This window comes from Saccopteryx leptura, chromosome 2 (assembly GCF_036850995.1).
Source record: "Saccopteryx leptura isolate mSacLep1 chromosome 2, mSacLep1_pri_phased_curated, whole genome shotgun sequence".
Classification (NCBI taxonomy): domain Eukaryota; kingdom Metazoa; phylum Chordata; class Mammalia; order Chiroptera; family Emballonuridae; genus Saccopteryx; species Saccopteryx leptura.
In genome coordinates, this window is record NC_089504.1 from 368,924,649 (window position 1) to 368,937,037 (window position 12,389).

General features: G+C 49.3%; 1 long non-coding RNA gene across 1 annotated transcript; it reads right to left on the minus strand.

Annotated features, from left to right (window-relative positions):
* Nucleotides 1-7,533: 7,533 nt before the first annotated feature.
* On the minus strand, nucleotides 7,534-11,787 carry LOC136393822 (uncharacterized). The gene is made up of 3 exons (XR_010749140.1): nucleotides 11,533-11,787; nucleotides 9,295-9,471; nucleotides 7,534-8,011 (listed from the first exon to the last, which is right to left on the minus strand). It is a non-coding gene; the product is annotated as an uncharacterized lncRNA (long non-coding RNA).
* Between the last annotated feature and the right edge of the window lie 602 nt (nucleotides 11,788-12,389).

Sequence of the window (12,389 nt, forward strand, 5' to 3'; positions counted from 1 at the left end):
TTAAGTGAGAGGAGGGGAGATAGTAAGACAGACTCCCACATGTGCCCTGACTGGGATCCACCCGGCAACCTATGTCTTGGGCCGATGCTTGAGTCAACCAAGCTATTTTTAGCACCTGAGATGGACATGCTTGTACCAACCAAGCTATCCTCAGTGCCTGGGGACAAAGCTCAAACCAATCAAGCCACTGGCTGCAAGAGGGAAAGAGGGAGAGAAGGGGGAGAGAGAGGGGAAGAGAAGCAGATGGTTGCTTCTCTTATGTACCTGACCAGAAATCAAACCCGGGACATCCATATACTGGTCCAATGCTCTATCCACTGAGTCAACCGGCCAGGGCCCAAGATAAAATTTTAAAAAGAATAAATGCAAGGTCCTGTCCTTAGATCCTTAGATACCTAGATACCCGCCCCCCCCCCTCACACACACACACACACACACACACACACACACACACAGTTTTATAAGAGTGGGACAGGGAAGCCAGCAGAACATAGTTGGGAAGAAAAATGTTTGAATTTTAGTAAACTGTAGGCACAGGAGGAGGCTGCTGCTAAAAATCTCAGGTTGCATCATGGAAAAGCAGTGTCTAGACTAAGGGTGTGGTAAGCAGCTCTGCTCCAGGTCAAACATCCATGGAGTATTGCTGTAAGTTCTGGTGTCACATTTGAAGAGATACATATTCAAAGTCAGCGTGAGGCAAGCAGTAAAAATCACAACATGTGAAACATGTTTGAAGGATCTGGCATTTTTAGCCCAGAGAAGAAAAGGCTCCCAAAATGCTCTTTCATTTCCAATTAAATATTTACGAAATGCCTCCTAAGTGTTGGGTAATGAACAATGTGTTACTATGGTGATCAGAAAATCTCCATCTTCAAGGTGAAACTGGTGCTGGTCCAGGTTCTGTCTCCAAAGCTGACAGGCCCATCCTCCAGCTACTGGGAATGCTGGGGGCTCTCATCCTGTCCCTCACTAGGACTGTCTCACCCGGGACCGCCCTTCTTGCCAGGGTCGCCTGTGGAGAAAGAAAGGCCAGCCTGCCGGCCACATCTAGGGCAACTCTGAAGAGCTGTCCCAGCCCCAAAGTCTTGTGGGATCAGATGAAGTCTCAGTTGCGACCGCAGCAGGATCAGCTTCTCCCCACCCGCGCCAGCATTCCCATCTTCTTACAGGGATGTCGCCCCCTCAGTCTGGCCAGCAGGTGATGCAGGCTGGGCTATGATGGGGCAGCACAGGTGCTAGGATAGGTACCTCACCCAGACTTGGGTAGTCAAGGAGACTTCCCAGAAGAGGTTATCTGAAATGATATCCAACATGGGGCATGGCTGAGGGGGGATAATTTTGTTGTTGTTGTTATATAACCACTGTTTCTTTTTTATTTTATCATTTTTATTTTTCAATTACAGTTGACATATATTATTACATTAGTTTGAGGTATACACCCCAGTGATTAGACATTACATAACTTACTAAGTGATCATTCCAATAATTCTCATATCCGCCTGACACCATCCCTAGTTACCAGAATATTCATCCTATTCCCTATGCTGTAGTTTACATTTCATGACTATTCTGTAACAAACTATTTGCACTCTTTCTTTTTTTAATTTTTATTAATTTTAATGGGGTGACATAAATAAATCAGGGTACATATATTCAAAGAAAACATGTCCAGGTTATCTTGTCATTCAATTATGTTGCATACCCATCACCCAAAGTCAGATTGTCCTCTGTCACCTTCTATCTAGTTTTCTTTGTGCCCCTTCCCCTCTCCCTCCTTCCCCCCCCCCCATTACCACCATACTCTTGTCCATGTCTCTTGGTCTCGTTTTTATGTCCCACCAATGTATGGAATCATGCAGTTCTTGTTTTTTTCTGATTTACTTATTTCACTCCGTATAATGTTATCAAGATCCCACCATTTTGTTGTAAATGATCCGATGTCATTTCTTATGGCTGAGTAGTATACCATAGTGTATATGTGCCACATCTTCTTTATCCAGTCTTCTATTTTTTTTTACAATGATTAAGGCCTTTAAGCAAACTCTTGGCCAATACAGCAAGAATCCATAAAAGAGTAGTGTCCTTAACATGTTCACCAAGTCCAAGTTGGCACCAACACCATTCCAAATCCCTACAAATGCAACCCAACCCCAGTTCAGTCCATTAGGAGCTGTCACAAGGAGCAGGAGTCCAGGAAAAGTCCACATCCAGGAAAAGTCCGCATGTCACTGGAATTGTTGTCACAATTCTATACTTTGCAGCTCACGTCCAAGTCCCAGTGACCACTGCTTCTAGCTGGTAATGATTCAGGTAGACTGGAAAAGCCATCTGCAGCATGTGTGGAGATGGAGCTTCTGTTGTCCTCTGCCTGGAGAGATAAGAACAGGTTGCTTTTCCCTGGAGCTCTGCAACTCTGGCATGGTAAAGAGAACCTTGGGATACACTAAGCTGAGTGGCAAAGGTAAATTCATAAAAGAAGTTGGCAAAAGGGGGAAAGAGAGCTCTAAATTAGGAGTAGGTCCCAGCCTGAAATATGAGTGGGGTATTGATGTAGGAGAAATAAAGGAAACACTATATATATATATTAAACAAAGCAGCAGAAAACAGGACTATCAACACCCACAACAGAGATCTTCGAGGGAAGAATAAAAAACCTGACTATTCAGGCAAGATATAGTTAAGTGGCCCTGTGCAAGTGAGATCAGTTTACCTGCTTCTTGGAAGAAATACCCTAGGCTCGTCCACAGTGTCATAGATGGGGCCAACGGCCCTGGACACCTTCAGCCTTCAGTGGCAAACCCCAGCATTCTGGGCAAGGTTAGGTCATAGGTGTCTGGAGCAGGGCTAGAAGAGACTGAACCCTCCCTTAGAGGAGCGAGGGGGAAGCCTACCTTCCAGTGTTCCTTTTTCCTCACAGCAAAGACATGTGAGCCTGGCAGGCTTTAGCTCAATGACCTTCTTAATCACTATTGAAGCAGGACCCAGATGGAATCCTATGAGACCCCTTTCAGGTGTTGGAGCCTTTAAGGGCATATCCTAAAAGCTGGTAGTTCACCTGGTCTCTATTGGGCTTTTTCTGCCTTTTGGTACCTTAGAAAGCCATGCTCAGAAGATCTCGCTGAGGGGTTTGAGGATCCCCATCTGCCTATATAAAACTTTTCTGTATATATGGAGCTATTTGAAAAAGACAAAACAGTGTTATTAGCTGGATCAAATAAAAGAAGGTAGAAGTTTGCAGGAGAAAAAGATATGGCATCACCTGTTCATCAGCATTCAAAAGAAATATAAAAATTTTTTAAGTAAAAAGCATGATACGGTTAGACCCGTAGGAATTCCAGGATATGACTCCCCCCTTTAAAAATTTTTTTTTAAATTGACCTTAAAATATTTGCTGGGTACACTTTAATAATACCTTGACTTTAACAATTGTAAGAAATACCCATAATTCTAAAGGTTTGACAAAATACAGTAAATGCTTTTGCTCCATATGCAGGAGCATTGTCAGTTTAACCAGTTTAAGAAATCCAATAATAGAAAAATGCATGAAGACCATGAGCTATAACATGCTTAGCAGCCTCTCCTGTTCTGACAGAGGTTACTATAAATCCAGAATAGGTATCCACTGTAATGTGGACATAGGACTGTTTGCCAAATGAAGGTATATGAGTAACATCCATTTGCCAAAGTTGTCCTGGTAGGAGTCCTTGAGGGCTAACTCCAAATGAAGGGACAGATTGTAGTATAGGACACCTTGGACAGGATTTACCAATATGCCGTGCTACTTCCCAAGAAAGTTGAAACTGTTTACACAGGGCTGCAGCGTTCTGGTGATGAATAGTATGAGATTGAATTGCTCGATCTGTCATGGTTGCTCCAAATAATTTTCTTTTGGGTAACTTGATCACCAAGGGCATTCCCTTGTGCTAAAGCTCCAGGGAGCATGGAGTGAGCTCGAGTATGTCCTATAAAACCTGGAGCTCTATGTTGACATACAAGTCTTCGAAGAAGGAGGAACTGCTGAAATAGTTCATCAATAGTTGTTCCTAAGACAGCAGTCTTTATAGTGGAAACACCATAAGTAAATATTTGCTGTCTGTATATAGATTAAAGGAGGAATATGGCAAATGCTGAAAAGCCATGATAATGGCATATAATTCTAGTCTTTGAGCTGATTTAAAGTTGACAGTTTCAGTATAAAGTTGTCCATTGATTTGCAAAAGCGATTTGCCCTTTAGTGGAAGTTTCCCAGAGCCATTGTTGTTGATCCTTTGAAAAAAGGAACAACAATAATTTTGAGGCTCAATACCTATAAACTGTAAGGGTCACCTATGCCCCTTGATAATCCAGGAGGCGACAAGATCAAATATGGAAGTGTATTCCATGGGCTATTAGATGGTTCAATGTGCCCAAACTGTAGCTGCTCTTGTACCAGTTGAGCAGCTGCCCTAAGTTTCTCCTGAGGAAGGGGCCATTGGTCTACCCATACAGGATTATCTGGTTTCCAAGTAATTGGGTCTGCACAATGCATTATTGGGGTAGCAGGAGCTACCAAGGCCCCTATGCTAAATTTTGATATCCTAATCCACACCTTCTGGTATTGGGTGCCACTTCTATGGGAGTGAGAATTCCTCGCTGTTCTTTCCATAGTCCCTTGGTGGGCAAAAATCCCTGATCAAGCATCTGAGTACTGACTACTAGACCATTAGGACTAACAAGCAACGCTCCCGTATTTTTCAAAACATCTCTTCCCCACAAATTAACTGGCCATCCAGGGAGCACATAGGGCTTAAAAAATCCAGAATGGGCCCTGGCCGGTTGGCTCAGCGGTAGAGCGTCGGCCTGGCGTGCAGGGGACCCGGGTTCGATTCCCGGCCAGGGCACATAGAAGCGCCCATTTGCTTCTCCACCCCCCCCTTCCTCTCTGTCTCTCTCTTCCCCTTCCACAGCCAAGGCTCCATTGGAGCAAAGATGGCCCGGGCGCTGGGGATGGCTCCTTGGCCTCTGCCCCAGGCGCTAGAGTGGCAGAGCGACGCCCCGGAGGGGCAGAGCATCGCCCCCTGGTGGGTAGAGTGTCGCCCCTGGTGGGCGTGCCGGGTGGATCCCTGTTGGGCGCATGCGGGAGTCTGTCTGACTGTCTCTCCCCATTTCCAGTTTCAGAAAAATACAAAAAAAAAAAAAAAAAAATCCAGAATGACTTTCTTAATCTTCCCAATGTAAAAAACTAGAACTTTGTTGAGGGGATTTACTCTGCCCTATACCTTGTAATTCTGTGGCTGCTGCATGAGTGGGCCAGGAAGGAGGCCAATGTAGCTTAGCAATAACAGATACATCAGCTCCAGTATCTAAAAGTCCTTTAAATTTATGCCCATGTATTGTTAGTTCCATTTCAGGGTATTCTTGACCTATTTTTTTAAATCCAATTGGCAAAATCAGAGGAGCCAAATCACCAATTTTCTTGGGGTCCCTTTTGCAGGATGTTGCCTGAGAAGCAGAATTAGCATCCTTATATATACTATTCTTCTAACTGCCTGAATTAGCCGTGAGACAAATTCTTTTTTTTTTTTTTTTTTTTGATTAATTTTCATGGAGTGACATTGGTAAATCAGGGTACATATGTTCAGAGAAAACATCTCTAGGTTATTTTGACATTTGATTATGCTGCATTCCCATCGCCCAAAGTCCAATTGTCTTCCGTCACCTTCTGATTTTCTTCGTGCCCCTCTCCTCCCCCAACCCCCTCTCTCTCCTCCCCCCCACCCCGTAACCCCCACACTCTTGTCTATGTCTCTGAGTCTCATTTTTATGTCGAGGGGGGATAATTTTTAACCTCTAACTAGTCCTAACTGGAAGAGGAAAGACCAAGGATCTTCATCACGAGCCCGAGGCTGGCAGATGGCTCCAGAGGAGAGGCCCTGCTCTGCCTCTGGTCTTCCAGCCTCGCGGGTCTCTGCCCAGCGCTCACAAGAACAGGGCCCCTGACTTTTCCCTTCTGGACACCACCCACCCGTCAGAGTGTCCAGGGCAGGGGGAAGGGCTCTAGTTTTTGAGATTCAGTTTTCCTGCCCTAAACCCCCCCACCTCATCTTAAGGGAGGCTGAACTCAGAGATGAAAAACTCATTCCCTTGTAGGAAATGGAGAGCTACTGCCGAGATGGTCCAGCTGAGAAAATACAAACAAGATGCCTCGTGCTGCTGACAGACTCCCAACGCCTCCGGCCTCCAGGAAGGCAGAGAGAGAGACAGCGCCGGCCCGGGCAGGCCTGGACTTGTTTCCATATGGACTTCACCCCAGTGTGGGAAGGCCCTGGCTGCAGTCGCACCCACGGCCATCAGGGTCCTTCTTCCCACGCTCTAAACTGCCCCACTGAAAGGGGCAGAAAGACATGGGAGTGACATGGAGAGGGCACTGGTCTCTAGACCAGCCTTGCAACCAACCGGCTATGTGACCTTGTGTGAGTCCGTTGACCTCTTTGCATCTTAGTTTTTTTGTTTTTAGGGTTTTTTGTTTTTTTTATTAAACGAGAGGTGGGGAGGCAGAGACAGACTCCCACATGCGCTCTGACTGGGATACACTTGGCAAACCCCCAACCAGAAGATGCTCTGCCCATCTGGGCTGCTGCTCCATTGCTCGGCAACCAAGCTATTTTAGTGCCTGAGGAGAGGCCATAAAGCATTTTCAGCACTCAGGGCCAACTTTGCTCGAACCATTTGAGCTGTGGCTGCAGAAGGAGAAAAGTGAGCAAGAGATGGGGTGTAGGGGAGAAGCAAATGGTCGCCTCTCCTGTGTGCCCTGACCGGGAATATAACCTGAGACATCCACACATTGGGCCCATGCTCTACTGCTGAGCCGACCAGTCAGGGCCTGTTTATCTATGTAATGATAGCTACATAGTTGGCCTTCTGGACTTTTAAGATTTCTTCTAATTCTGACTTCTGAGGAAGAAAGTGAAAAAGTTTACCAAGTGACTGGAATCCCACAGCCCAGAGGCTGAGATCTCTTATCCAGCAGTCCAATTTCTACTCTGTTTCTGAGGAGAGGGGGAACCCAAGGAAATCAGTGAGGTAGCTCTTCATAGCCACTCTAGTGTTTCCCTTAGTCCTGTAGGTCAAGGTCAAGACTGATGAGAAAGGCAGGTTTTTCCAAGCAGGTTTAGATGCCGACTTGATCATCTCCCACTGTTCCTCTTGCCTAGACAACTCTCCCTGCATTCGCAGCACCATGAGTGCTCTTCAGAGGTCCAACATTGCCCCCGCCCTCATACCAGATGAAGTGTTCTAAAATGTGGCTAAGAGATGCTCTTAATGGAGTTTGGCGCTTCCTCATCAACCCCAATCTTAACGTCAGGAATGACTGAACCAAATGAATCAGTTAGCATTTACTAGAGACTGTGGAGCTAGCAAAGAGTAGGAAATAGTTGCTACTGTGAGTAGAGGCACAGAAGGATGAGTGAGTTTCTCTTGCCCTTTACTGTGTGCCATTGCCAACTGTCAATTCCTAGGTGTTCCTCCCTATGCTGGGGCCATCCAGGTGGCCACACCTCCCAGAATGGTTGGATAGCTCAGCCAGGACAAAATGTATACTTCTGCAGATAACTGACAGCCATGATAGCTACTGGCATATGGGAACATGCTCCATTGTCTAGGAGGAACATTCTTTTTGAAAGAATGAGACAGTGTCAGGAAGGACTAATATGAAAGATATATTCATATCCTTCGCTATATAGCAAATTACTATAAACTTAGAGGCTTAAAAAAAAAACACATTTATTATCGCATGGTTTCTGTGGGTCAGGAATTTAGCCACAGCTTAGTTGGGTCCTCTGGTTCAGGGCTTCTCACAGAGATTCAATCAAATTGTTGGCTAGGGTTGCTGTCTTCACTGAAGCTCAATTGGAGAATTCATTCATTCCCAGAAAAGATTGTTGGCAGAATTTAATTCCTTGTGAGCTGTTGATCTGAAGCGACCCTCGTTTCCTTGCCATGTGAGTCTCCCCAACAGGGCCACTTGCTTCTGGTGAGACAAGAGGTCAACAGTGAGGCTGCTAGCACAAGGAAGGTTACCATCTCATGTAATAAAGCAAGCAAGTGATATTCCGTCACCTTTGCTGCACTCTGTTCGTTAGAAGTTAGGTTGCAACCTGACCAGGCGGTGGCACAGTGGATAGAGCATTGGCCTGGGATGCTGAAGTCTCAGGTTCAAAACCCTGAGGTTGCCGGCTTGAGCACTGGCTCACCAGCTTGAGCGCAGGGTCTCTGACTTGAGCACGGGATCATCGACATGATCCCAAGGTCGCTGGCTTGAGCCCAAAGTCACTTGAACAAGGGGTCACTGGCTCAGCTTGAGGTTCCCCCCACCCTGGGGCCAAGGAACTTACGAGAAGCAATCAGTGCAACACTAAAGTGAAGCAACTATAAGTTGATACTTCTTACTCTCTCCCTTCATCTGTTTTCCTCTATCAAAAAAAAAAAAAAAGATTGCAGGTACTGCCCATACCCAAGGGGAGGGGACCATACAAGGATGTGGACACTAGAAGGCAGCAGTGACTGGGAATCATCTTCATGCCTGCCCACCACAAGGAGAGGCAGAAAGAAGACACCAGCCACTGAACTTTCAGCAGAATCTGCCCTGGCAAGTAACGTGGGCCCGAGTGTCAAAGTCAAACCAGCTTACCCCAAAAGGTGTGTGTTTGGGAGGTGAGAGCCAGGGCGGTGGCACTCAGGGTAAGACATTGTACACACCGATGGTGGGAGAGCGAGCGTCTGGGAGACATGACCAGAAGGAGGTGTGCGGGGGTGAGTCCTGTCCCAGGACTTTGTCTCTGTTCGAAGTGAACAGGTGAGGCTACCACAACACCCCAGGCCCCCACCCCCACCCAGGGCTGCACAGCCCTGGCTCGCCCTGCCCGCCCCGGCTGTGGCAGGTCCCTTCTGAGTGAGGCAGCTGCTGGAGAACTGGTGAAAGGACAGCCAGACAGGGGAAGTCAGAGTTCACACAAGTTGCTCCACCTTCTGTTTCATTTACAAGTGGCAGTCACCTCATTAAACCCGGTCCCCCCACCACACCCCTCGCCCACAGCCCACCGCACACAAGCTCACACTGTCCCCTTCTCCCTTCAGCCCTGGTCAGGTGTCAACACAGACACTTGGCTGTAGACAAAGCAGACAGGTGACATCCAGGAGGTGCCCACCCACACCCCCTTTGGCAAGTCCAGACCCCCAAAGCAGCCCAATGCCCAGTCCGGACAATGTGTTCCACGTAGGTTTGTTAAACCGGACATTCACCAACGCACAGACCTGGCCTCTGCAGCCCTAGCACAGCTCGTGCTTGGGAACCCGTGCTGGTGCCTCCAGGCCGAGTCCTGAGGAAGAGGAGGGGTGGAGCAGGGTCATACACCCAGAGCGAGTCCTGGCAGTGCCAGAGATCTGCTGAGTGCCCTGGGCTGACTTTTGCCTCTCTGACGCTCAGTCACTCTGTAAAAGGAAGGCGACGGAGAGGATTGAGTGAGGTCAACCGCATAAGAGATCTCCTTTCGTGTTGGGCATGCTGTAGGTTTTCAGTAAACATTCCTTCCCTGAATCCCAGAGGGCACATTGTCAGGGACACAGCACCACACAGAGTTAACTTCATTTTTGGTGACTGCGTGATGGTGAGGCCCTGGCTGTCACACTGCGCAGAGGACCTGGAGTAGTGCAAGGATTGGGTGGTGGCTCCCCAAGACAGGGCATGTACACCGAGGCCCGAAAGAGGGGCGTTGGCCAAGCCAAGGGGCGACGGGGGTGTAGAGGGAAGCCAAACAGAGGGAAGATGAGTGAAGCCGCAAGTAGGGGCAGGGCCTGGCCCCGCCTGAGGCTGGGGAGAGAGCAATGAAATGACACGGGAGTGAAGGGAGCAGGGTGAGGGCCTGCAGGAGGGGAGCTGGAGGGAGCCCCTCGGAAGGAGGTGGGGGCTGGACTGGACATATCTGAAGCCACATTTGTATTTAGATTGCTCAGGGACTAAAGACCCCCCATCCAGCCCTGTTGGTTGGCTCAGTGGTAGAGCGTCAGCCTGGCGTGCGGAGGTCCCGGGTTCGATTCCCGGCCAGGGCACACAGGAGAAGCGCCCATCTGCTTCTCCACCCTTCCCCCTCTCCTTCCTCTCTGTCTCTCTCTTCCTCTCCCGCAACCAGGGCTCCATTGGAGCAAAGTTTCCCCGGGCGCTGAGGATGGCTCTATGGCCTCTGCCTCAGGTGCTAGAATGGCTCTGGTTACAACAGAGCAACGCCCCAGATGGGCAGAGCATCGCCCCCTGGTGGGCATGCCGGGTGGATCCCAGTCGGGCACATGTGGGAGTCTGTCTGACTGTCTTCCCGTTTCCAACTTCAGAAAAATACAAAATAAAAATAAATAGAATTAAAAAAAAAAAAGACACCCCCCCCCCCCCCCCCATCCAAAGCCACAGAGCCTCCGGACTTGGGTAGCCAGAGAAGAGAGCACCATTTGCGCTGCCATCTCTGTGAAGGTGTCCCTGGCTGGGACAAGTGAGCTGCCACTGGGCCTCGCCCAATGAGGGGAGCAGGATAGAGGATGCAGTTGAAGCTGCCACCCAGAGGAGAGAAGGGACACGAACACAAAGGAAAGACAGACCTAAGAGGGAGAAAAAATGAGGAGAAAGGGCAAAGAGAGAGAGCTATAGAGGGGGAAGGTTACAATCTAAACAGAAAGGAAAAGACACAAAACTGGGAAAACAGCAGAGGGCTGAACACATTTGACAGCTATGAGAGAGACAGAAAGATAGTGAGACAGAGACAGACAGACAGACACTGACAGAGACAGAGAATAATAAAGAGAGACTGTAGCAGAGGCAGAAAAGCAGATGATAGGCAACTGGTCACATTTTGGAGCCTGTCTCTGATCATGAGAATTCCTGACCTGGATTCCCGGGGGTCAGGAACCAGGAGTGTGCCATCAGCAGATGCCTTCCTCTCCCCTGTTCCCCACTGGAATCCAGAGGTAGCCCCAGGCCTCCTGTCCTCTCGGTGAGTTGCAGCAGCAAGCAGACCTGGGACAGGCTGGCGCTGGCTGGTGTGCGCGCAGTCCGCCCCGGGCCACCGGCGGGGAGGGTTTCTGTCTCCCATACCACAACAGCCTCCTCTCCACCATAGCACTGGGCGTCCTGGCTGCTACCTCTCTGCTCCCTCATCTGTAAGCTGGGGTTCAACATCTCTGGTCCCTCATCAGCCCTGCGCCTTCCCATCCCGAGCTCTGTGCTCCAATCGCACCAAACTACTTGTAGACCTCCCAGTAAACCTGCCGCCCTTTCCTCTGGTGAGGTGCCCTTCCCTTCCTTCCACCTGGCAACAACCTTCCTGGGCTACACCTGCACTGCCCGTGGTCTCCCAACACCCTGCACACATCTGAAACCTGGGCTCAGGATGGTGCTGCGGTGTCACCTCCAGCCAGCACGCCCAGCGCAGCGCCTGGTCCTGCAGGAGTCAGTGAACAATGGTGGGAGAGCACATGAGACAGTCAGGGTTAGAAGCCACAGCTCACCAGTTACTCCAGATTGGCTCCACTCCATTTTGTCTTTCTAACTAGATTGCAGGAACTGTGTCTTGAGTTCCTCATGCCCCTGTCGCGTCTCAGACACTTGTTGACAGGAAGAGGAGTCTGTGTCTTGCTGTGTCCCAAGGAACTGGCTGGAATTCTGTGAGGCATCCCCAGGACCCTGAGCTCCTAGAAGCCAGGAAGGTGCCGGGCCCACCTGGGGCTTCATCCCTTTGCAGGTGCTGCAAGGTCACAGATGCCCACTCCTGTAGCTGGGAGCCCCTCCTGGTTGATTTCAGGGCAGGCAGGGAGGGGTGGAGTCAGAGAACTGGTGTGGGGGGGGAGCATTTTTCTTTGGAAAATACTGAGGGAGTTAGAGGGGGCAGAGAGCAGTTCACTGCATGCTTCCTGCTGAGATAGTATCTGCATACCATCCAGAGAGAGGCCCTCTGCAGCTGCCGCCCTGCCACCCACGTGTCACCTACCTGCCCACAGTGGCATTACCTGGCCATGTTTTGGAAAGAGCTGGGCTGAGCTTCCTCACCAGACAGAAACTCAAGCCCCATAAGGCCGCTGCTTGATTAGGGTTGTCAGGCCAGGAACCCAGGAGGACTTGGGTTAGGGGACGCCGAGGTGTTTCCTTTTCTCTCTAGCAGGGCCTAGCTCCCACTGCAGCAAGGATTCCACCCAAGACAGGCCTGTGCAGGGCTCTGGGTGCCACCCACACATCCTACCCACAGAAACATCTCCCACAGTTCATACAGCCCTGACTTTAGCCTCTAGGATGGGACCGATGCCAAGACAGTCAGTGTCACCTGCATCACCATGAAGCTCACCCCTGTCCTCATAACCCAACACAAGCT